Raw genomic sequence first — 25703 nt, 5'->3', positions numbered from 1 at the left:
GCAGAAATGTTCGAATTCTGCTATGTTTAACATGGATGCGTGTAGCGAGTTTAAATGGGAAAGATGCACGCTTCAGAAATGTGTAAACAAAAAATCGCGCATTTTTTGTCCCCTTTACTATAGGCGGCGAGCGCCATCTTCTTGCCAACTTTTCCTGGCGCGGCAAAAATGAGAAAATCGCGCCATTTTCTTGGCGCGAACAGCCGCTACATGCCGTTCGTACCTCTCTGCATTCGGAGAATTTTAAAACTGGTGAGATGAAGGTTCTCGCCAGCCGCGCAGCGAGATTTTGAAATAGGAAAAAAAAATGGCGCGTTTTCCGTAACTCGCCATTTTCTGCAGTTTTGTGCGCGAAATTCTACAAAAAATGGCGAGATTTGAAATAACGATGCTCTCTGCATGAGGCCCATAATTCTAATGCTCATCCGTTAGCCTTAGCCAAGTAAGGGAAGCGGAGATATGAGTAACCTCCTGATTAACATACAGTGACATCACACAAAGAGGAAAAATCCCATTGGGTTGAATATAGAATTTATCCTAAAAGGGAGAAACAGGAGGGAATAATACGCTTCGCAGGCCTCAGTTTATTATATTTACAAACAAACTTTGAAAAAAAATTATTTCAAAATAATGTTAAAAAAAGTTATTCAGATTTAAACATTTCCCTGCCATTAGTACATGTCGGTGCACACAGGTAGTACTCCTTAAAATGATGTGTCCTACAATGTATTTACAAATGTTATATTTATTTCCACTGGCGACACACTTTATTCGAGCACGGCTAGTCCCGCGAATTCGGGTATACTCGGGTGTATTCAGGTTTCTGATATTTTTCAGCCAGAGTGCATTGCGTTATTTTCCGGCAGGAATTTAAGCTTTTTATTCCGGCTGGTTACAATACTGCAATGCCGTCAAAATACACATGGTGGCGCTTGCGAGCTATTCTCTGTGAAGCCGTCCCCTATAATGAATTGTAATGCAGTATACAGTATATATATATATACAGTACTGTATAACAACAACCCCTGTAAGCCCTAACATACAGTACTGTACAGTACTGTACTGTATATGCACATACATAAATGATACTACTGTATGGGCGGCGGGGGCGAGATGTGTTTGCAGCAGAGAGAGATCCGCTGCTCTCTCTCTGCGCAAACATCCACACATTAAAAATTATTTGAAATACATTTTTATTGATAGTGTAGATGTGCAGGGGGTCTCCGGAGCTGAACCGCGTTGGTTTTAGGTCTGGGGACCCCGTGCCCCCCGAGATACAGGCCCCTTTAGGGGGTGCCGGTATCCAGCTCTGCGTTAAAAGCCCCGATCACGTGACCGCGGCCTGTAAACCAAGCAGAGCAGAGGGATACCGGCACCCCCTAAAGGGGCCTGTATCTCGGGGGGCACGGGGTCCCCAGACCTGAAACCTGTGCGCTTCTGCTCTGGAGACCCTCTGCACATGTACAGTATCAATAAAACACATACAATATACAGTATAAATAAACACTCGTTCTTTACCTTAGCGTCTATGCGCTATGGTAAAGAAGCATTATTTTAATAATATTGTACAGTGAGCAGGGGGTTCCCTGAGCCAGAAATTAATGATTAATGCTCAGGGAACCCCCCCCCCCTGCTCCTGATCAATATTATTAAAAATACGGAAAATGCTGCGTCATTACCATAGCGGATAGCCGCTAAGGCAATGAAGGGGTTAACCCACCGTGCCCGCTTTATTGTGTGTAGTGGGGATGGGTGAGGGGGGTATTTGGCCCTTGGTGTGAGATTACGACTTGCGGGAGGGGGGGGGGGGGGGGTTGCGGGTGCACTTAACCCCTTCACGATCGTAGCAGTTAATACCGCTACGGTCATGAAGGGGTTAAGCCCTCCCGCTACCCCAACCCCCCCCCCCCCCCCCCGCAAGCCCTCCCCAACCATCGTTGGGGCGAATACCCCATTCACCCACCCTCCCGCTACCCACAATAAAAAAATACACACACACAGCAGCCGCCAAAAAATAAATAAATAAATGACAATAAATACATTTGAAATACATTTTTATTGATAGTGTAGATGTGCAGGGGGTCTCCGGAGCTGAACCGCGTTGGTTTTAGGTCTGGGGACCCCGTGCCCCCCGAGATACAGGCCCCTTTAGGGGGTGCCGGTAGCCCTCTGCTTGGTTTAAAGGTCCGATCACGTGATCGCGGCCTGTAAACCAAGCAGAGCAGAGGGATACCGGCACCCCCTAAAGGGGCCTGTATCTCGGGGGGCACGGGGTCCCCAGACCTGAAACCTGTGCGCTTCAGCTCCGGAGACCCCCTGCACATGTACACTATCAATAAAAATGTATTTCAAATGTATTTATTGTCATTTATTTATTTATTTATTTATATTTATTCATTGTGCTGCTGCTGCAAGTCGTAAACTCACACCAAGGGCCAAACACCCCCCTCACCCCCAATAAAAAAAATTCACGCACAGCAGCCCCACAATTAATAAATAAATCTAAATAAATAAATAAAATCTATGTAAAACCCCCTCCCCTATTCTCGCTTTTAAAACGCCCTGCCTTCTCTCTAATCTATGTAAAAAACCCTCCCCCTATCCCCCTATTGTGTGTGCGTTAAACTTCCCTGCAAGCTATGTAAAAAAACCTCCCCCTATTGTGTGTGTGTTTAAATCTGTCTGGCCTGTGTTTCTGAGTGCTGAGTGCTCTGCGTTTAAAGGTCCCGATCACGTGATCGCGGCCTGTAAACCAAGCAGAGCAGAGGGATACCGGCACCCCCTAAAGGGGCCTGTATCTCGGGGGGCACGGGGTCCCCAGACCTGAAACCTGTGCGCTTCAGCTCCGGAGACCCCCTGCACATGTACACTATCAATAAAAATGTATTTCAAATGTATTTATTGTCATTTATTTATTTATTTATTTATATTTATTCATTGTGCTGCTGCTGCAAGTCGTAAACTCACACCAAGGGCCAAACACCCCCCTCACCCCCAATAAAAAAATTCACGCACAGCAGCCCCACAATTAATAAATAAATCTAAATAAATAAATAAAATCTATGTAAAACCCCCTCCCCTATTCTCGCTTTTAAAACGCCCTGCCTTCTCTCTAATCTATGTAAAAAACCCTCCCCCTATCCCCCTATTGTGTGTGCGTTAAACTTCCCTGCAAGCTATGTAAAAAAACCTCCCCCTATTGTGTGTGTGTTTAAATCTGTCTGGCCTGTGTTTCTGAGTGCTGAGTGCTCTGCGTTTAAAGGTCCCGATCACGTGATCGCGGCCTGTAAACCAAGCAGAGCAGAGGGATACCGGCACCCCCTAAAGGGGCCTGTATCTCGGGGGGCACGGGGTCCCCAGACCTGAAACCTGTGCGCTTCAGCTCCGGAGACCCCCTGCACATGTACACTATCAATAAAAATGTATTTCAAATGTATTTATTGTCATTTATTTATTTATTTATTTATATTTATTCATTGTGCTGCTGCTGCAAGTCGTAAACTCACACCAAGGGCCAAACACCCCCCTCACCCCCAATAAAAAAAATTCACGCACAGCAGCCCCACAATTAATAAATAAATCTAAATAAATAAATAAAATCTATGTAAAACCCCCTCCCCTATTCTCGCTTTTAAAACGCCCTGCCTTCTCTCTAATCTATGTAAAAAACCCTCCCCCTATCCCCCTATTGTGTGTGCGTTAAACTTCCCTGCAAGCTATGTAAAAAAACCTCCCCCTATTGTGTGTGTGTTTAAATCTGTCTGGCCTGTGTTTCTGAGTGCTGAGGGCCAAACACCCCCCCCACCCCCAATAAAAAAAATTCACGCACAGCAGCCCCACAATTAATAAATAAATCTAAATAAATAAATAAATAAAGACATGAAGAGAAATAAATATATACTGTACAGTATATACTTTGTATATATATATACACTGTATATATATATATATATATATATATATATATATATATATATATATATATATATATATATATATATATATATATACATACAGTATACATATATACACTGTGTATATATATATATATATATATATATATATATATATCATACAGCTATATTTATATATATATATATATATATTTATATACTGTATATATATATATATATATATATATATATATATATATATATATATATATATACATACTGTATGTGAGTGAAAAGAGAAAAAAGTAACCCGTATGGGAGCACTCAGGTATGCAATTGATATATTTGTTTATTTATTTGACACAGTGCAAAAAGGGATGAATAAACAGTACAGTACATGATTTAAAAACACTTAAAAAAGAGGCATGGACCCTTAAACACTAATGAACAGCACTAGGGAACGACACACACTGTCAACCCTAAACATGAAAAGGATAGTGACTCAAAAAACACTAGGGAGAATCAAAGTGAATCACAATAGGTTACTGGGTTTAAAGGCACCTACAGTATACAACGCTAAGGATAATGCACACTACACACCAAAAGGTAGACTTGTCAAAGTATAAATGACAGTCTCAAAGCATCACACATCTGCATTAGCATACAGTAATATACTGTACAGTAACCAATGCCTACAGCACAAATCATGTGTAGGAAAGGTGGTAAGGTGGAATGAAATCCCTAGATGTGTAGAGCAATGAAGTTAATGAATAGCATACTGTACAGTATAAAACATAACATTACAATCCACACAGTGCATTGCATTTACAGTACATTGTATACTGTAAATGATGCATAGCATTAAATCTATGCACCATATACAGTACTGTACATTCTGCAAATGAATGTTAACAATATAATTGCAAGCTACTCTACCAGTAAATACTGTACAAACACTTCCAAACAAGTCAACTTAACTACAGTATTTTAACCAAGCAAGTAAACCAAAATCAATATATACTGTAAGTAACAACCAGAAAAGACAATTTAAAAACAAACTAACCCTTACAATACCAAGGATTACATCTATCTAATTGTAAAAAACCTTATACATTATACACAGCAGCATTGTTTAAAAACCCCTTCCCCCCTAATGTTTGTGTTAAGCAGATTACACTGAAGGGAGAGAGATATAAAGGCCTAAAGCCCCTTCCCCCCCTAATGTTTCTGTTAAGCAGATTACACTGAAGGGAGAGAGATATAAAGGCCTAAAGCCTTACCTGCATTGGTAAACCCTCCCTGCATTGGTAAACCCTCCCTGCATTGATGTCGTGTAGTGTACAGTATGTAAATGTGGGGAGGAGGGGGGCCCAATGTGCATAATGTACTGTGAGGTCTAACCACCCTCACCCCCTACCCACATACTGTACCGTTACCCCCCCCCCCCCCATCCTGGCCATGGCCCCTCACGCACAGCAGCTCCACAATTAATAAATAAATATAAATAAATACATGAAGAGAAATAAATATATACTTTATATATAAATGTGAGTTTATAAATAAAATAAAGAATATTATTTCTAGGGGCCCTAGAACAGAAGTTCCCACGCCAATTTCGCGCTCATTGCTCTTTTTTTGCTCTTTTTTTACAATGTTGCTGGTCTTGCGGCTTTGCAGTATGCAAGCAAAAAGCGCAGTGTATGAAGTCTGGGTGAGCGCTTTCCACATTTGATGCCTACGGCACCTTCCCATTTCTACACACTTCAATACCTGCACAGTTGGTAGCGCTTTCCATCCCAGCTACCATTCTGGATATTCACCTCTCACAGGCCATTCTTGCCCGAGTCTGTCCTATCAGACAGGGGCATTAACCTGTATCCACACCACCTGGACAATTTCTCTCTGTCAGAGACTTGTGCTATTTATTTTATATATTTTTGTGTAATTATTCATGCAAATTTATGCTCATTTCATATGTGGTTTTCAACATAAAGTGGCTGCTGGGCCTGATCCTAACTCATACAGTATACAGTAGCGCTTCCCTGTTTGTTTGTTTATTGCAAGCAAAAAGCAGTTTGTAGTACTGAGTGTGAGATAAATTACTGTATTTATCAGTGTTGATCAAAGAGAGTTGATCAGAAGGATTCCCCTTATATACAGTACGTAGAATTAATAAAATTGTATTATTTTCCGATATCCGCAGTGATTCTGGTCAACCTGACAGATTTTTAGTAATACAGTATACTGTACTGCAAGACCATGTGTTGTCTACCTTTTACTACAGTATACTGTACTGTATGAATGACAATAGAGTGCTGTATACTTTATAAGGGGAATCCTTCTGATCAATTCTCTTTGATCAATACTGATAAATACAGTATCATATTTATACCCCTTTAGCACCTGTCGTTCCATCCTATGCACCCATTTACTGTACAATGGTGATTGCGGTCGTATTCACGTACTTTATGTGAGATAAATTAACCAGTTCTTTTATTGCTGAAGTCGCCACAAAATACTTTTATTTACAAATACAGTACAATACAATGGTGAAACTTTTCAAGTTAACAGCAATTCAAAACATCAACACACAATAATACATACTTTACAGTACTGTACAGTATACTGTACTAGTATATTTGGGCCTTGTCTTTGGGGGTTTATTCATGCAATTATTAGGGTGACCTGGCGTTGGAAATACTGACACAGTACAATCCTACAGCTACACCACCCACCCCCTCCCTTAGAGTTTTTAATCCCTCCCTGGCCAAGCATCAATCGTCTGGCTAATCCAATCCAAGCCATTGTTTTGTTAATCTGGCCCTGGGCTGTTCAGAACAGCCACTGCTTCTAAATTACTGAAAATATACAGGATAAATATACAGTGATGTGAAATAATCCTTTCTGTGTGTCTGAGAGTGTTGAAAGTCACCAGGTCCTCATCTAGTAGAGTACATTCTCGAATACCTTTAGAATAAAAATACAGTATATATAAATATACAGTATAAATATTGCACAGTATACTGTAATGTTAAATAACCCATCCTGTTCTTTTTCCCTTCATACTGTAACAGTATCCTCATTGTGTCTGCGGTACAGTAGTTCATTGAGAGAGGAGAGGTTTTGTGTACATCATTACTGCTGTTTATATACTGTACATTTGACTGCACAAGCAGATTTGACGAACACAAGGCCCCCCCTCCCCTCTGGTGCACCCTTTTTCCTGGAACGACAAGAAAACAAAAACTTTGTTCAGTTACTGTACTGTACTGTATGTGCGTACTGTATTATGGTAGACCTACTGTACAGTAGGTGGCTGGTGCAGCTTTCTCTGGAAAGAAAAAATGGAGCAGTTAGTAGGCAGTTACTGTAGTATGTCAAACTAGTCTACTGTACTGTATACTGGAACTACTGTAAACTCTGACTATTGGGAAAGCTAAAATCTGTGCCATACTTACCTGTATCATAGTGTACCTACTGTACAATACTACAGCACTGTACTACTTTCCTGATGCTTGTCCATTGCGCGCGATGACAATGGGCAACACAGTGGCAATATGGTCTATATATTTATTGCATCGTTCCTCGGTGAGTACATCGTTCCAAAAACTCATTATGGCTGTATACAACTCGTCCTTCTTGGAGGGTTTCGCCACTTTACGGATGTGGTCCTTCAGCTGATGCCAGACCATTTCGATCGGATTGAAGTCTGGTGATCTGTGATTGGAAAGAAAGGACAATTAGTTTAAGAGATAGAGTACACAGTAAAAACAGTGGGGAACATATAAATGGGACACGGTCTACTACACTTACTCCGCTGGCGTCTTCACCCAGTTGATGCCGCGCTCAAGGATATGCGCCGTCGACGCGGTGTGCTTGGGATCATTGTCCTGGTAAAAGCGATGACCATTGGGAAAGTCTTGTGTGATGTATCGCACTATCACGGGCACAATGTTGTCTTGGAAGAAATCTTTATTCATGATTCCTATAGCAAGAAAAGAAAAGTGCTCAATAGTACAGTACAGTGCATACGGTAAGGCAACACTAGTCAAGTACAGTGCATTAGGCGGCATTATATTTGAGAAATTGTACCTTCAAAGACGACAATGCATCCCGGTCCACGCCTAGAGATGGCACCCCACACATGCAGCTTCACAGGGTGTTTTGGCCGTGGCTTCAAAGTTATGCGGCCTTTTTTGTGGAACGCAAATCTTGCAAATCTCTCCAGCGACACAGTAGACTCATCAGTGAAGATGCAATCCTGGAAAGTCTCACCGCTGTCGATCCATGCCTGGGCCTGGAGCACTCTTTTGATTTTGTTTGCGTCCCGTATCATGGGGTACGCTCTGTAATGACAATGAATAAAAAATGTTAGCGTCACAGCGCAGTACAGTTTGCAAAACAACATTTTTACTTTACAGTACAGTACCTCCTGTACTGTCCACTACTAACCTCACACGTCCATATTTCCATCCAATTCTGCGTCTCATCTTCTTTATGCTGCTCTCGGATACAGTCAGATTGTGGTTTTCCTGAAGAGTGTTTTTAACCCTTAATGCGCTCCTCTCATCATTCTCCTCACTTATTCTGTCCACCAGAAGAGTAGTCTCCCTACAATGCAAAGAAATTATATTGTGTTATTAATATGCAGCAATATAAAATGTATATTGTATACTGTACATGTAATGTTGTAATATACAGTAAATATAAATATACAAAAAATGTATACTGCTGTACTATAAATATAAATAGACAAAATATACAGTATACAGTACTGTTGTAATATAATAAATATACTATATAAATACGGTATACTGTTGTTATATCATAATAAATACACATCATATACTGTATATTCCGTTGTAAGATGAATTGCAATATACCAAAAGTGTATACTGCTGCACAAAAAATATAAATTGACCACACATACAGTACACTACAGTATATACTGTTGTAATATAATAAATATACTATATAAATACGGTATACTGTTGTTATATCATAATAAATACACATCATATACTGTATATTTCGTTGTAAGATGAATTGCAATATACCAAAAGTGTATACTGCTGCACAAAAAATATAAATTGACCACACATACAGTACACTACAGTATATACTGTTGTAATATAATAAATATACTATATAAATACGGTATACTGTTGTTATATCATAATAAATACACATCATATACTGTATATTTCGTTGTAAGATGAATTGCAATATACCAAAAGTGTATACTGCTGCACAAAAAATATAAATTGACCACACATACAGTACACTACAGTATATACTGTTGTAATATAATAAATATACTATATAAATACGGTATACTGTTGTTATATCATAATAAATACACATCATATACTGTATATTTCGTTGTAAGATGAATTGCAATATACCAAAAGTGTATACTGCTGCACAAAAAATATAAATTGACCACACATACAGTACACTACAGTATATACTGTTGTAATATAATAAATATACTATATAAATACGGTATACTGTAGATGTACACTACAGTTTTCTATATTTTTTTTGGTTAAGTTTTATAAATACAGTATACTGTACAGTACTTACGCATTTGTTACCCTTGGTGCCTTTTTGCGGCCTCTGTTTTTTCCTTGTGCATGATAGCACACAGTGCTTGATGGCACAACGAGGCCAGAAGCAGTTAACCAGCGCTGGATATCTGCAATTCGTTGTCCGCTCGTGTACATCTCCTTCATTCTCATGCTGAGATCCTTTGAAATCTTCTTAACAGGCATTGCTGCGAGTACTGTAGAAAGAAATACAAACACAAGAATGTGTATTCGATGTTTAGTCGATGTGTATTCAATGTGCAGTGAATCCACAAAATGGATGGTGTATTTATATGTTAATGACTCACATAACAGACCACCCACTTTCAACACCTGTACCTGGCCACCATGCATAAAAGGTTGTACACGTTGCATAGCCCACCACTTGCTGATCTTTATCTGAGGCATTGTCCAGATACTGCATTGTGCCTCCCGCTTACATGGAGCATCCCCGGTTCTATGGAAGAAAGAATCATCTCACCTCTGCTGTGCCTGCCACACTGAAAAAGAGAAAGGCAGTTACCGTTCCCAAGCCAAAGGCAAAGCGACAGGCTAAGGCCAACAAAGAAAACCTTCTGCTGACCCCAAAGGCTAAGGGTTTTAAAACACGTCAGCCTTATTATGTGAAGAAGAAATACGGTACTGTGCTCGGTTCGCAAGACGCATGGCAGCCAACTCACCGAATCCGCAGACCACTTGCTCCCATATGCTTCGACGACTCTGCTGTAGCTGTCCCGGAAATCTTCAGCCCGGCTTCTCCACCCCCATCTTCTCCGGTTCCATCTGAAGATGCTGCTGCCTCTGAAATCAACGGGTCACTGTCTCCTTTGCTCTTGGACGACTCTGCTTCTCTCCCGGAAATCCAGCGGTCACCTTCTCCATCCCTCTTCCACCACGCTGCAGCTTCTCCTGTACCGGGCATCCCCAGGTCACCTCTTCCACTCTCCATCGATGCCGCTTCTCTCCAGGGAACCCCCATCTCATCCTCCGTTGCACCCATCCCCCCAGATCTCCAGATGCCATGCACAAGCAGCTCGTTGGACCGGATCCTGAATGGGCTAAGTGTGGATCTCCCCGGGAATTCTAGTGTGCTGGCAAAGCTAGATCTGCTTCTGGAGTCGGTGCTACATATGGAGCAACGGCTGGATCAACGGATGCTACATATGGAGCAACGGATGGATCAACGGATGGACAAGATAGAGGCAGACATAGCGGGCATACATTATTTGCTCGGTGTTAATGCCCCTGTTTCCCCGATGCTGGAGCAGGGGGGTGACATGGATGTGATGCATGGTACCTTCGACCCCCTTCCATCACCAAGCACACCCCCTCCACCAGAAGATACAGTGTACTATGCTATTGAGGAGGACATGACAACCCCATCTAGACCACGCCAGGAGACAACCCGGCGACCACTACCGGAGGAAAGCTTCCTCCCAGACACCCTACCATTGCCCATCGCCTCAAGTACACCCGCTCCCAAAAGACTTCCTACACCCGCTCGCATACAAACAGTGCCCGACATCTCCCTGTGCGATCTGACACCGGCGCTGAGGGAGAAGTATAGGGTGAGGAGTGCTGGTATACCACACAAGTATGCCTTGATCATATTTAAACACCATGTTCCCTACACATTGTACTGCGAGTGGGTGTTCAAAGTGAACTATGATGGGAATCGCCAAAAAAATGCCCTTCCTGCCAATTTAAGGAAAAAGATTGTGGAAGAAATGCAGCGCTATTACCCTGTTACAGATCCTGTAATGAGAGGCGTTAGAGACTGCATTAATGGCGTTTTGCGCCATGCAAGGCATCGGCCATGGCTGGAAAATGGGGAGGACTTTCAGTGAGACCATACTGTAATGTTGTGCTGTACTGTACAGTACATGTTTTACCCTATAGTACCTGCTGTACTTAAACAAAGGATACTGAATGTTGTTGTGTGTTGCACGGTTTTTGTACTGTATTTGTAAATAAAAGTTTTTAGTGGCGACTTCAGCAATAAAAGAACTGGTTACTTTATCTCACACTCAGTACTACAAACTGCTTTTTGCTGCCAGACTGCAAACCCGCAAGACCAGCAACATTGTAACAAAAGAGCAATGAGCGCGCAATTGGCGTGGGAACTTCTGTTCTAAGGCCCCTATAAATAATATTCTTTATTTTATTTATAAACTCACATTTATAAACCCCGTCACCCACCCCCGCTAAACACAATAAAAAATAATCACACACAGCATCCCCGCAATAAATAAATAAATAAATACAAATAAATACATTTGAAATACATTTTTATTGATAGTGTAGATGTGCAGGGGGTCTCTGGAGCTGAACCGCACAGGTTTTAGGTCTGGGGACCCCGTGCCCCCCGAGATACAGGCCCCTTTAGGGGGTGCCGGTAGCCCTCTGCTTGGTTTAAAGGTCCGATCACGTGATCGCGGCCTGTAAACCAAGCAGAGCAGAGGGATACCGGCACCCCCTAAAGGGGCCTGTATCTCGGGGGGCACGGGGTCCCCAGACCTGAAACCTGTGCGCTTCAGCTCCGGAGAACATCTACACTGTGAATAAAACACACACATCATTAAAGAATCATTCTTTAGCTTAGCGGCTATGCGCTATGGTAAAGAAGCAGCATTTCTGTCTTTTTAATAATATTGTAGAGTGAGCAGGGGGTTCCCTGAGACAGAAATCTAATCTCAGGGGACCCCCTGCTCCTGCACAATATTATTAAAAGTTCAGAAACGAGGCTTCATTAGCATAGCGTATAGCCGCTAAGGTAATGAAGGGGTTAACGCATAATAACCAACCAACATTCAATACACTACCCACTACCCATGGCAACCTCCGCTGCTGTACAGTAAAACAGAGAAAAAAAATAACACTTTCAAAGTAATGTCCCCTAACCCCTTAATCACCATAGCGGTTATTAACCGCTACAGTCATGAAGGGGTTAACCCACCCTCACCCACCACTTGGGACGCCTACTGTACATACCCTCCCACTCTAACCCCCCACCCCGTGAGGCCTAACCACCCTCAACCCTCACCCACTAACTACCCACAAGGGAGGCCTACCCACATACCGTTGGGGAAACACCCCACCCCCACCCCAGTACCCACAATAAAAACAGTACAATCACCCACAATAAACAGCATTCTATTTATTAAATACATTACCCACCCCCTGTGCCCCCCCCCTCATAAATACAAGATTTATTCTTTTACATTCAGGGTCCATAACGTAGCCCCACGCTAGTCCCCGGTGGGCTGGCAGGGCACCTGGACAGACCTACAGTTTACCAGCAGCATTCCACAGGTTCTGGAGGCCTGCTGGTGGATCCTGCCAGCACCATGGCGCTCAGGTGGTCTCCTTGGGTCACCGTGAGCCACAATTGGGTCCACACGGTAGGCCCAAGGATGTCTGGGAGCCCCGGGTCAAACCCACAGGTGTCTGCGGGGCCTCGGGTGGTTCCCATGGGGGTCTGGGGAACTCACGGGTGCTCACTACGGGTCCGCGGTGCCCCCACAGAAGTGGGACCACACATCATCATCCCCGCACCTACGGCTCGGAGGTGCCCCCACAGAAGTGGGACCACACATCGTCATGCCCGCAGACTACGGGTCCGCGGTGCCCCCACAGAAGTGGGACCACACATCATCATCCCCGCATGTGTCACCCGTGGAACCACCAGCCTGCTACCCTTTAGGATACCCGAGGATTCCCCGCGGGTGGTCTCCAGAGGTCCCACGCAAAACCACGGAAGTAACCCTGAATGTAAAAAAAATAAACCTGGCCTATACATTCAATACATACACCCTCCCCCCCAACACCTACAGTACAATAATGTGCAAAATAACTATTATCCAGATATGGATAATAGATTAATTGCCCATTATTAAAAACATTAACTAGCATATACAAATAAATAAAGTACTACTGACCTCATCAATACGAAGTGTCCGATGCCAGCGCCTTCCTTCTCTTGCCCACACAAAACATAGCCAAAACCAAGCCAATACATTGCAATTACATTCAGATATCAATTAACCCCTTAAACACCTTATCGGATAATAACCGCAAAGGTAATTAAGGGGTTAAGCCACACAGGCACGATACCCACCCTTCACCCATGAATTTGTACTGTGGCTTCATCATGCAACTATATATATATATACTGTATATATATACATACAGAGAGACAGAGAGAAAGAGAGAGAGAGAGATATATACAGTATATATATATACACACGTTATATACACACCCATGATAAACCAAATATACAGTACAAATAAATGTAGAAGGGTTATCAAAACCATACTGTTCTACAACCAAACACTTCTCCATACAGACACTACATTAAAAATCAATTTCCTTTAAAAATCCTAACTGATCTCACAATCTACTGTACTGTATATGATCACAAACCAATGAAAAAAGTCACATTCCAAAATGCATAAAATCTATGCACCATACTGTATACATTCTGCAAATTAATCAACGTAAACAAAAATCAATTAGCAATCATTATTTAGATCTCTAAACATTTCACACTCAATCATGAACAATGAAACCATTAACAGATTCACGCCTAGAGCAGAACAATTAAGCCTTTGAAAAAATATAAGTACCGACAAAAATACAACCTTTCCAAACCAAGCCTACAGTACCTACAGTATCCCTGACCTTCCTCAAACACACAATACAATACCAAGGAATAATACATCTATCTAATTTTAAAATACTTTAAACTCACAAAATAATTAAAAACACATCTAATCCAGCTTTTAAAACATCATCATTTCTTACCCTGAATGTATACTGTACAGTATATCTCTCTAGACATATATATTGTACATACATACATACAGTGGCAAGAAATGATATACCACAAAAAAATAAAAATACACAGGTTAAAAAACCTTTTGAAAAAATTAACAAGTTAAATAAAATACATTTCTTTACTGTAGTTCACTTACCATTACTTGCCCTCACCGACTCCCGTTGCCCAGCTTACTCACGAACCAATCCACGATCAGGAACCCATAAAATAATAAACCATTGAAAATAATAAACATTAAACTAAAAATCCAAACCAATCCACGGGTCTTCTACTTGTAATACACCTTCATCTGTATTCTTCTTTCTTCTATCTCCTTCCGGGCGGGGCAGGGCGTGGTCTTCTTTCCATCATCGGCCACGCCCTTGTCTTTTTCCTTCTCCGGAGGTCCTTCCTCCGCGGCGTCTGGCTGCAAAATGAGACGACATAGGCTTTTAAAGGCCTATGACGTCACATTTTGCGTCATGGTTCCCACGGTCCTGATTGGACCGTGAAAACCATGTGTGTTGGCCGATAATAAAAAAATGATGACGTCACTTAAAGGGAATGAAAGCACAGCCAATCAGAATGGCTTTGCTTCAATTGCCTTTAAGATGACGTCATGAAAAGGCACATGGCCGTGCACACATGGTACTAGAGCCAATCAGAGCGTGGGAACTTTATCCCTACTCTGATTGGCTCTGGTATACCATGTGTCAGGGGCTTGGGGGAGAAAGGATGTGACGTCAATAAGGATAAAGTTCCCACGCTCTGATTGGCTACCGTACCACGTGACAGGTTTTCATTGACGTCACATCCTTTCTCCCCCAAGCCCCTGACACATGGTATACCAGAGCCAATCAGAGTAGGGATAAAGTTCCCACGCTCTGATTGGCTACCGTACCATGTGTGCACGGCCATGTGCCTTTTCATGACGTCATCTTAAAGGCAATTGAAGCAAAGCCATTCTGATTGGCTGTGCTTTCATTCCCTTTAAGTGACGTCATCATTTTTTTATTATCGGCCAACACACATGGTTTTCACGGTCCAATCAGGACCGTGGGAACCATGACGCAAAATGTGACGTCATAGGCCTTTAAAAGCCTATGTCGTCTCATTTTGCAGCCAGACGCCGCGGAGGAAGGACCTCCGGAGAAGGAAAAAGACAAGGGCGTGGCCGATGATGGAAAGAAGACCACGCCCTGCCCCGCCCGGAAGGAGATAGAAGAAAGAAGAATACAGATGAAGGTGTATTACAAGTAGAAGACCCGTGGATTGGTTTGGATTTTTAGTTTAATGTTTATTATTTTCAATGGTTTATTATTTTATGGGTTCCTGATCGTGGATTGGTTCGTGAGTAAGCTGGGCAACGGGAGTCGGTGGGGGCAAGTAATGGTAAGTGAACTACAGTAAAGAAATGTATTTTATTTAACTTGTTAATTTTTTCAAAAGGTTTTTTAACCTGTGTATTTTTATTTTTTTGTGGTATATCATTTCTTGCCACTGTATGTATGTATGTACAATATATATGTCTAGAGAGATATACTGTACAGTATACATTCAGGGTAAGAAATGATGATGTTTTAAAAGCTGGATTAGATGTGTTTTTAATTATTTTGTGAGTTTAAAGTATTTTAAAATTAGATAGATGTATTATTCCTTGGTATTGTATTGTGTGTTTGAGGAAGGTCAGGGATACTGTAGGTACTGTAGGCTTGGTTTGGAAAGGTTGTATTTTTGTCGGTACTTATATTTTTTCAAAGGCTTAATTGTTCTGCTCTAGGCGTGAATCTGTTAATGGTTTCATTGTTCATGATTGAGTGTGAAATGTTTAGAGATCTAAATAATGATTGCTAATTGATTTTTGTTTACGTTGATTAATTTGCAGAATGTATACAGTATGGTGCATAGATTTTATGCATTTTGGAATGTGACTTTTTTCATTGGTTTGTGATCATATACAGTACAGTAGATTGTGAGATCAGTTAGGATTTTTAAAGGAAATTGATTTTTAATGTAGTGTCTGTATGGAGAAGTGTTTGGTTGTAGAACAGTATGGTTTTGATAACCCTTCTACATTTATTTGTACTGTATATTTGGTTTATCATGGGTGTGTATATAACGTGTGTATATATATATACTGTATATATCTCTCTCTCTCTCTTTCTCTCTGTCTCTCTGTATGTATATATATACAGTATATATATATATAGTTGCATGATGAAGCCACAGTACAAATTCATGGGTGAAGGGTGGGTATCGTGCCTGTGTGGCTTAACCCCTTAATTACCTTTGCGGTTATTATCCGATAAGGTGTTTAAGGGGTTAATTGATATCTGAATGTAATTGCAATGTATTGGCTTGGTTTTGGCTATGTTTTGTGTGGGCAAGAGAAGGAAGGCGCTGGCATCGGACACTTCGTATTGATGAGGTCAGTAGTACTTTATTTATTTGTATATGCTAGTTAATGTTTTTAATAATGGGCAATTAATCTATTATCCATATCTGGATAATAGTTATTTTGCACATTATTGTACTGTAGGTGTTGGGGGGGAGGGTGTATGTATTGAATGTATAGGCCAGGTTTATTTTTTTTACATTCAGGGTTACTTCCGTGGTTTTGCGTGGGACCTCTGGAGACCACCCGCGGGGAATCCTCGGGTATCCTAAAGGGTAGCAGGCTGGTGGTTCCACGGGTGACACATGCGGGGATGATGATGTGTGGTCCCACTTCTGTGGGGGCACCGCGGACCCGTAGTCTGCGGGCATGACGATGTGTGGTCCCACTTCTGTGGGGGCACCTCCGAGCCGTAGGTGCGGGGATGATGATGTGTGGTCCCACTTCTGTGGGGGCACCGCGGACCCGTAGTGAGCACCCGTGAGTTCCCCAGACCCCCATGGGAACCACCCGAGGCCCCGCAGACACCTGTGGGTTTGACCCGGGGCTCCCAGACATCCTTGGGCCTACCGTGTGGACCCAATTGTGGCTCACGGTGACCCAAGGAGACCACCTGAGCGCCATGGTGCTGGCAGGATCCACCAGCAGGCCTCCAGAACCTGTGGAATGCTGCTGGTAAACTGTAGGTCTGTCCAGGTGCCCTGCCAGCCCACCGGGGACTAGCGTGGGGCTACGTTATGGACCCTGAATGTAAAAGAATAAATCTTGTATTTATGGGGGGGGGGGCACAGGGGGTGGGTAATGTATTTAATAAATAGAATGCTGTTTATTGTGGGTGATTGTACTGTTTTTATTGTGGGTACTGGGGTGGGGGTGGGGTGTTTCCCCAACGGTATGTGGGTAGGCCTCCCTTGTGGGTACTGACTGGGTGGTTAGGCCTCACGGGTGGGGGGGGGGGGGTTAGTGTGGGAGGGTATGTAGGCATCCCGAGTGGTGGGTGGGTGAGGGTGGGTTAACCCCTTCATGACTGTAGCGGTTAATAACCGCTATGGTGATTAAGGGGTTAGGGGACATTACTTTGTATGTTTTAATTTTTGTGTCTGTTTTGCAGAAGCGGAGGGGCCATGGCCAGGATGGGGGGGGGGGTTAACGGTATGTGGGTAGGGGGTGAGGGTGGTTAGCAATGCAGGGAGGGAGATTTACTGGTAACAGAAACATCTATCTCCCTTCAATGTAATCTGTTTAAAGCCCCCTCCCCCCTAATGTGTGTTTCTGTAAAATCTCTCTCCCTTCAATGTACTGTAATCTGTTTAACAGAAACATTAGGGGGGAAGGGGCTTTAGGCCTTTATATCTCTCTCCCTTCAGTGTAATCTGCTTAACACAAACATTAGGGGGGAAGGGGTTTTTAAACAATGCTGCTGTGTATAATGTATAAGGTTTTTTACAATTAGATAGATGTAATCCTTGGTATTGTAAGGGTTAGTTTGTTTTTAAATTGTCTTTTCTGGTTGTTACTTACAGTATATATTGATTTTGGTTTACTTGCTTGGTTAAAATACTGTAGTTAAGTTGACTTGTTTGGAAGTGTTTGTACAGTATTTACTGGTAGAGTAGCTTGCAATTATATTGTTAACATTCATTTGCAGAATGTACAGTACTGTATATGGTGCATAGATTTAATGCTATGCATCATTTACAGTATACAATGTACTGTAAATGCAATGTACTGTGTGGATTGTAATGTTATGTTTTATACTGTACAGTATGCTATTCATTAACTTCATTGCTCTACACATCTAGGGATTTCATTCCACCTTACCACCTTTCCTACACATGATTTGTGCTGTAGGCATTGGTTACTGTACAGTATATTACTGTATGCTAATGCAGATGTGTGATGCTTTGAGACTGTCATTTATACTTTGACAAGTTTACCTTTTGGTGTGTAGTGTGCATTATCCTTAGCGTTGTATACAGTAGGTGCCTTTAAACCCAGTAACCTACTGTATTGTGATTCACTTTGATTCTCCCTAGTGTTTTTTGAGTCACTATCCTTTTCATGATTAGGGTTGACAGTGTGTGTCGTTCCCTAGTGCTGTTCATTAGTGTTTAAGGGTCCATGCCTCTTTTTTAAGTGTTTTTAAATCATGTACTGTTTATTCATCCCTTTTTGCACTGTGTCAAATAAATAAACAAATATATCAATTGCATACCTGAGTGCTCCCATACGGGTTACTTTTTTCTCTTTTCACTCACATACAGTATGTATATATATATATATATATATATATATATATATATATATATATATATATATATATATATATACAGTATATATATATATATATATATATATAAATATAGCTGTATGATATATATATATATATATATATACACAGTGTATATATGTATACTGTATGTATATATATATATATATATATATATATATATATATATATATATATATATATATATATATATATACAGTGTATATATATATACAAAGTATATACTGTACAGTATATATTTATTTCTCTTCATGTCTTTATTTATTTATTTATTTAGATTTATTTATTAATTGTGGGGCTGCTGTGCGTGAATTTTTTTTATTGGGGGTGGGGGGGGTGTTTGGCCCTCAGCACTCAGAAACACAGGCCAGACAGATTTAAACACACACACAATAGGGGGAGGTTTTTTTACATAGCTTGCAGGGAAGTTTAACGCACACACAATAGGGGGATAGGGGGAGGGTTTTTTACATAGATTAGAGAGAAGGCAGGGCGTTTTAAAAGCGAGAATAGGGGAGGGGGTTTTACATAGATTTTATTTATTTATTTAGATTTATTTATTAATTGTGGGGCTGCTGTGCGTGAATTTTTTTTATTGGGGGTGAGGGGGGTGTTTGGCCCTTGGTGTGAGTTTACGACTTGCAGCAGCAGCACAATGAATAAATATAAATAAATAAATAAATAAATGACAATAAATACATTTGAAATACATTTTTATTGATAGTGTACATGTGCAGGGGGTCTCCGGAGCTGAAGCGCACAGGTTTCAGGTCTGGGGACCCCGTGCCCCCCGAGATACAGGCCCCTTTAGGGGGTGCCGGTATCCCTCTGCTCTGCTTGGTTTACAGGCCGCGATCACGTGATCGGGACCTTTAAACGCAGAGCACTCAGCACTCAGAAACACAGGCCAGACAGATTTAAACACACACACAATAGGGGGAGTTTTTTTTACATAGCTTGCAGGGAAGTTTAACGCACACACAATAGGGGGATAGGGGGAGGGTTTTTTACATAGATTAGAGAGAAGGCAGGGCGTTTTAAAAGCGAGAATAGGGGAGGGGGTTTTACATAGATTTTATTTATTTATTTAGATTTATTTATTAATTGTGGGGCTGCTGTGCGTGAATTTTTTTTATTGGGGGTGAGGGGGGTGTTTGGCCCTTGGTGTGAGTTTACGACTTGCAGCAGCAGCACAATGAATAAATATAAATAAATAAATAAATAAATGACAATAAATACATTTGAAATACATTTTTATTGATAGTGTACATGTGCAGGGGGTCTCCGGAGCTGAAGCGCACAGGTTTCAGGTCTGGGGACCCCGTGCCCCCCGAGATACAGGCCCCTTTAGGGGGTGCCGGTATCCCTCTGCTCTGCTTGGTTTACAGGCCGCGATCACGTGATCGGACCTTTAAACCAAGCAGAGGGCTACCGGCACCCCCTAAAGGGGCCTGTATCTCGGGGGGCACGGGGTCCCCAGACCTAAAACCAACGCGGTTCAGCTCCGGAGACCCCCTGCACATCTACACTATCAATAAAAATGTATTTCAAATGTATTTATTGTCATTTATTTATTTATTTTTTGGCGGCTGCTGTGTGTGTGTATTTTTTTATTGTGGGTAGCGGGAGGGTGGGTGAATGGGGTATTCGCCCCAACGATGGTTGGGGAGGGCTTGCGGGGGGGGGGGGGGGGTTGGGGTAGCGGGAGGGCTTAACCCCTTCATGACCGTAGCGGTATTAACTGCTACGATCGTGAAGGGGTTAAGTGCACCCGCAACCCCCCCCCCCCTCCCGCAAGTCGTAAACTCACACCAAGGGCCAAATACCCCCCTCACCCATCCCCACTACACACAATAAAGCGGGCACGGTGGGTTAACCCCTTCATTGCCTTAGCGGCTATCCGCTATGGTAATGACGCAGCATTTTCCGTATTTTTAATAATATTGATCAGGAGCAGGGGGGGGGGGGTTCCCTGAGCATTAATCATTAATTTCTGGCTCAGGGAACCCCCTGCTCACTGTACAATATTATTAAAATAATGCTTCTTTACCATAGCGCATAGACGCTAAGGTAAAGAACGAGTGTTTATTTATACTGTATATTGTATGTGTTTTATTGATACTGTACATGTGCAGAGGGTCTCCAGAGCAGAAGCGCACAGGTTTCAGGTCTGGGGACCCCGTGCCCCCCGAGATACAGGCCCCTTTAGGGGGTGCCGGTATCCCTCTGCTCTGCTTGGTTTACAGGCCGCGATCACGTGATCGGACCTTTAAACCAAGCAGAGGGCTACCGGCACCCCCTAAAGGGGCCTGTATCTCGGGGGGCACGGGGTCCCCAGACCTAAAACCAACGCGGTTCAGCTCCGGAGACCCCCTGCACATCTACACTATCAATAAAAATGTATTTCAAATGTATTTATTGTCATTTATTTATTTATTTTTTGGCGGCTGCTGTGTGTGTGTATTTTTTTATTGTGGGTAGCGGGAGGGTGGGTGAATGGGGTATTCGCCCCAACGATGGTTGGGGAGGGCTTGCGGGGGGGGGGGGGTTGGGGTAGCGGGAGGGCTTAACCCCTTCATGACCGTAGCGGTATTAACTGCTACGATCGTGAAGGGGTTAAGTGCACCCGCAACCCCCCCCCCCCCCCTCCCGCAAGTCGTAAACTCACACCAAGGGCCAAATACCCCCCTCACCCATCCCCACTACACACAATAAAGCGGGCACGGTGGGTTAACCCCTTCATTGCCTTAGCGGCTATCCGCTATGGTAATGACGCAGCATTTTCCGTATTTTTAATAATATTGATCAGGAGCAGGGGGGGGGGGGGTTCCCTGAGCATTAATCATTAATTTCTGGCTCAGGGAACCCCCTGCTCACTGTACAATATTATTAAATCTCTCTCTGCTGCAAACACATCTCGCCCCCAGTATGTGCAGTAATTTACTGAACATATACAGTACTGTAGAATAAATGCATAGTTTTATTTATTCGGGTTTATTACACAGTATACTGTATGGCCGGAAAACATCAGCATACAGTACAATATAATCCATCGAAATCCCCCCATTAGCCGTTTTCTTTTCTGAGGAAAAACAAAATGAAAAGTTTTAATGTACAGTAATGGTCAGCCCCCTAAAGAAGTTCCCAGCCAGCCCCACCAAAATAATACGGCAAAAATACAGTACTCACCATACTGTACAGTATTGTACTAAATTTCCCATTCAGCTTGCGCTGGCGCCGGCCCACTTCCAGTCCAGCTTTCATCATTTTGCAGAGGGACTAGCCCACCTGTAGTCAGCGGGAAATCGCTTAGGTACATGCAAGCTTCATCAAAACTGGCTGCGAAATCCATCTCAGAGTTGTAACCGACGGCGGGACCATGATGATAAGCTGGTGCTGCTGCTGGTTCTGGTTCTGGTTCTGGCGCATTGCTTGGCAGGGACTGTCGCTTCTTATTTCGTTTTAACACGACCCTTCGCCTTTTGCCGCCTCCATTATCATAGATACGGGAAAAACCCTGTGACACACACCAATACCCTCCAACAAATTGGGGCTCAATACGGTGAAAACAGGGGTCACTACATAACCTTTTCCTTATTGCATGCTTCCACAAATGAGGAGTTGGCGAAAATCTGTAAAAGTCATAATTTTCGATAAAATACTGATAAATTTGAACAACTGTTGCCATCTTATCCTCTGTTGCATTTATAGCGGCCCATATCAAATAAGCATAACTTCTGTCAGGTTTTTGGAACACGGGCTCCACTTGAACACTCATGTCTCTGTAGAATAGTTTAAGTGAAAATGATCTTTGTCTTTATTTAATACATTACTGTATGTAAAGCCTAAATTGATACATTTTTTGCAACTATTCCTTCAGTCTCAAGGACAAGTTACACAATAGCATACTGTACTGGGATAAAGTAACTTTTTTTTGGAAACGAAACAACTTGCAAAGGCCACACATTACTTAAGTCATGAGTTTATGCCATCTGGTGGACAATCGAAACATCGCAGCCTAGTAAATCATTCTCATTATCATTTAACAGATCAGGCCCCCGTCAGCCAGGCATGAACCGTGGCTGGGAAGGCAAACGCAACGAAGCATGCAAGAGGTGAGCAGCGGCGGATTCCAGGTTTCTGCCAGGTACAAACCAGGCATTTGCTCGAATAAAGTGTGTCGGTGCAGTACCTGTAAAGTATGTGCGATGTTCATTGATCTGCTGAGCCCATATTCTTGTTTTTATTTCCCCAGTGAGTCATCAACAAGAGCAATTTGACCAGCTAGTTTTTTTCCAATGAAGAACCGTACTGCTTTAAAAAATGGAGACGTGTGCAACCTCTTTTTATTCACTGCCAAGTAATGTACCCTTTCAATTCAACTAACTCTGGAGGATAAAAACATTATTTTGTTTTCGTATTCTGTCTCTTCAAGGTCCTTTTTAAAACATCGGACATTCTGTAATAAAATGGTTTCAGGTTACTGGGAAAATAAATTATTCATACATTCTTGATCTTTGTAATAAAGACCAAAGCCAAACTTCATTTTCAACGGTAACATATTCTAATATTAAATTCAGAAATGCCAACCCTGCATCAGATATTTTCTTTTTCTTATGCAACACTGTCAGACATTTACATCAGCTTTGAAGGGCAAAAGTATGTCCTGCCCAAAAAGAGCTTACAGTCTGATTTTGACACCTGAAGCACAGAGATACATATGGCTGTGGTCAGAAAAGGAACTGACAATGGAATTTAGGCAGGTTCTCTCACTTCACAGGCAGTGGTCTTATCACTAGTGTCTACTCCGTGAGGCTAGGTGTCGTGTTTAGCACATTTTTTAACTCCTACAATTTAGACCATTTCAAGTGCCCTTACAATGTCTTTACCATCTTGTAGTCACCTCTCCATGGAGGGACCCTCCACTGACCTTCGCATTATTGCTTTGTTGTCCAAGGGACTTTATGACATTTCGGCAATGCCATGTGATTATTGTGATTATTGCTCATTTTCTAGGGGAGAAATCGTGTTCACGGATCCCTCATAGCAGTGAACATAATTGCAATGGAAGTGGAGGGAGCTCCACTTCAGTTTGCGTCGCTGGGGCCGGTCACGAATGTGTGATTGACCACAATCCATGATCCAAGATTAAGGATTAAACAACTACATTCCATGTGTTTGCTAATAACTGTTTGTTCAATATTTTGATGTCATTGTCCATATATTTGGAAACGGTATTAGAATATATAAAATGTGTTTAGTACACAGAAGATATGAATAGCAGTTTTAAGAGAAAAAAATGGCGCCCAAGTAAAAGTCCTTCAAAGATCTGAAAGGCAGTGTACTGTAGTATAGTTTATGGTAATAATAAGGGTAAAAATCAAGTACCATAAATAACTGCAAGATAGCCACGCAGTGTTTAGTGATAATGAGGGTCCTATATTATTCTACAAAATATCCGAAAGGCAGTAAGAACAGAAGATAACCATTCCGTTGTTGGTAATAATGAGTGTACAGATCATAGAAATACTGTAACTGAAGGGTAGCCACTTTTTAGTAACGGCAAAAATGCCAATACAGTATGCCAGTATTGTCCTTCAAAGAATCCAAAAGGCAGTGCTACCAGGGTTTGGTGTTTTCCAGTACTTTTTCATGCCAGAGTCTGTAACTTAAAAGAAAAAAAAGTATTTAATAAAGATTCTCCATTATTCTGTAAATACTATTGTTTTCTATGAAGCAGTAACACAGTAAGCTCTCTATATGTACAGTGCTGTGCAGTACCTGTACAGTAGATACTCTATAATTAATTCTTATTGGAAAATATTTGACATAATAAATACGTTCTCCGGACTCTGTCTAAAGATTATTGAAAGACACATACAGTAATTTTAATGCACAACTTTCAGATACTCTAACTCAACTGGATAATTGCACTGGCACTTAACCTACTGAGGACATTTACCAGCCAGAGGTTGCAAATATAGAAACCTACACAGGATTCATAGACCCATTTGTTGAAGTCACCAGTGGATGAGTGTCTGGCGCTCTGGCTGCAGTTGCAGTGACTGCTGCTGCTGACTCTGCCATGTTCTGTTTTCGTTTTTGGTGTGCCGATGCAGATAACACATGCGCTGGTTTCATGGACAGATATATTCAGTGTGCCCGTTGCCAGACACATGCTGAATTGAAATTAAATAAACCCCACCTTACGACTTACTTATAAAAGTAAAATTCATAGCTGAAAAACATAGGCAAAAGTGATGCAAAAAAAGTGCTTCATATAAAACAAGGCAAAAAGAGAACAAGCACGGGACAAAAAGAGGGAACAGGGCAGGGACAGGGGTCGTTACAGCTACTTTATATTCTGTTTGATTATCTGCCAATTTTTCTGTGTTATAATGTTACCATTTGAATGATTGCATTGACACAGGCAGTGTTGAAGAACTTTGATAGAGGAATATACCATTTTTATACTGCATATTTTTAAAAGTAATACAATACAACACATTTTATTTATGGGGAGGTCTAGTGTACCCGATTTTCGTCTCATGCTTTTCCCTTTTTGTCCTTTTCTATTTACATTTCTATTAAGACGCAGTTTGAACAAGGAACCAGTTAAACAAGGTATAGTTTATTGAAGTACAGTTTACTGTTAGTACTTCTAAACTTCATAGTTGCTAGAATGAGCAGGATTGAAAATGCCACTCAATGCACATCTTG

The sequence above is a fragment of the Ascaphus truei genome, chromosome 4, assembly GCF_040206685.1.
Source record: "Ascaphus truei isolate aAscTru1 chromosome 4, aAscTru1.hap1, whole genome shotgun sequence".
Classification (NCBI taxonomy): Eukaryota; Metazoa; Chordata; class Amphibia; order Anura; family Ascaphidae; genus Ascaphus; species Ascaphus truei.
The sequence above is the reverse complement of the archived record's forward strand: the minus strand, read 5'-3'. Positions refer to the sequence as shown.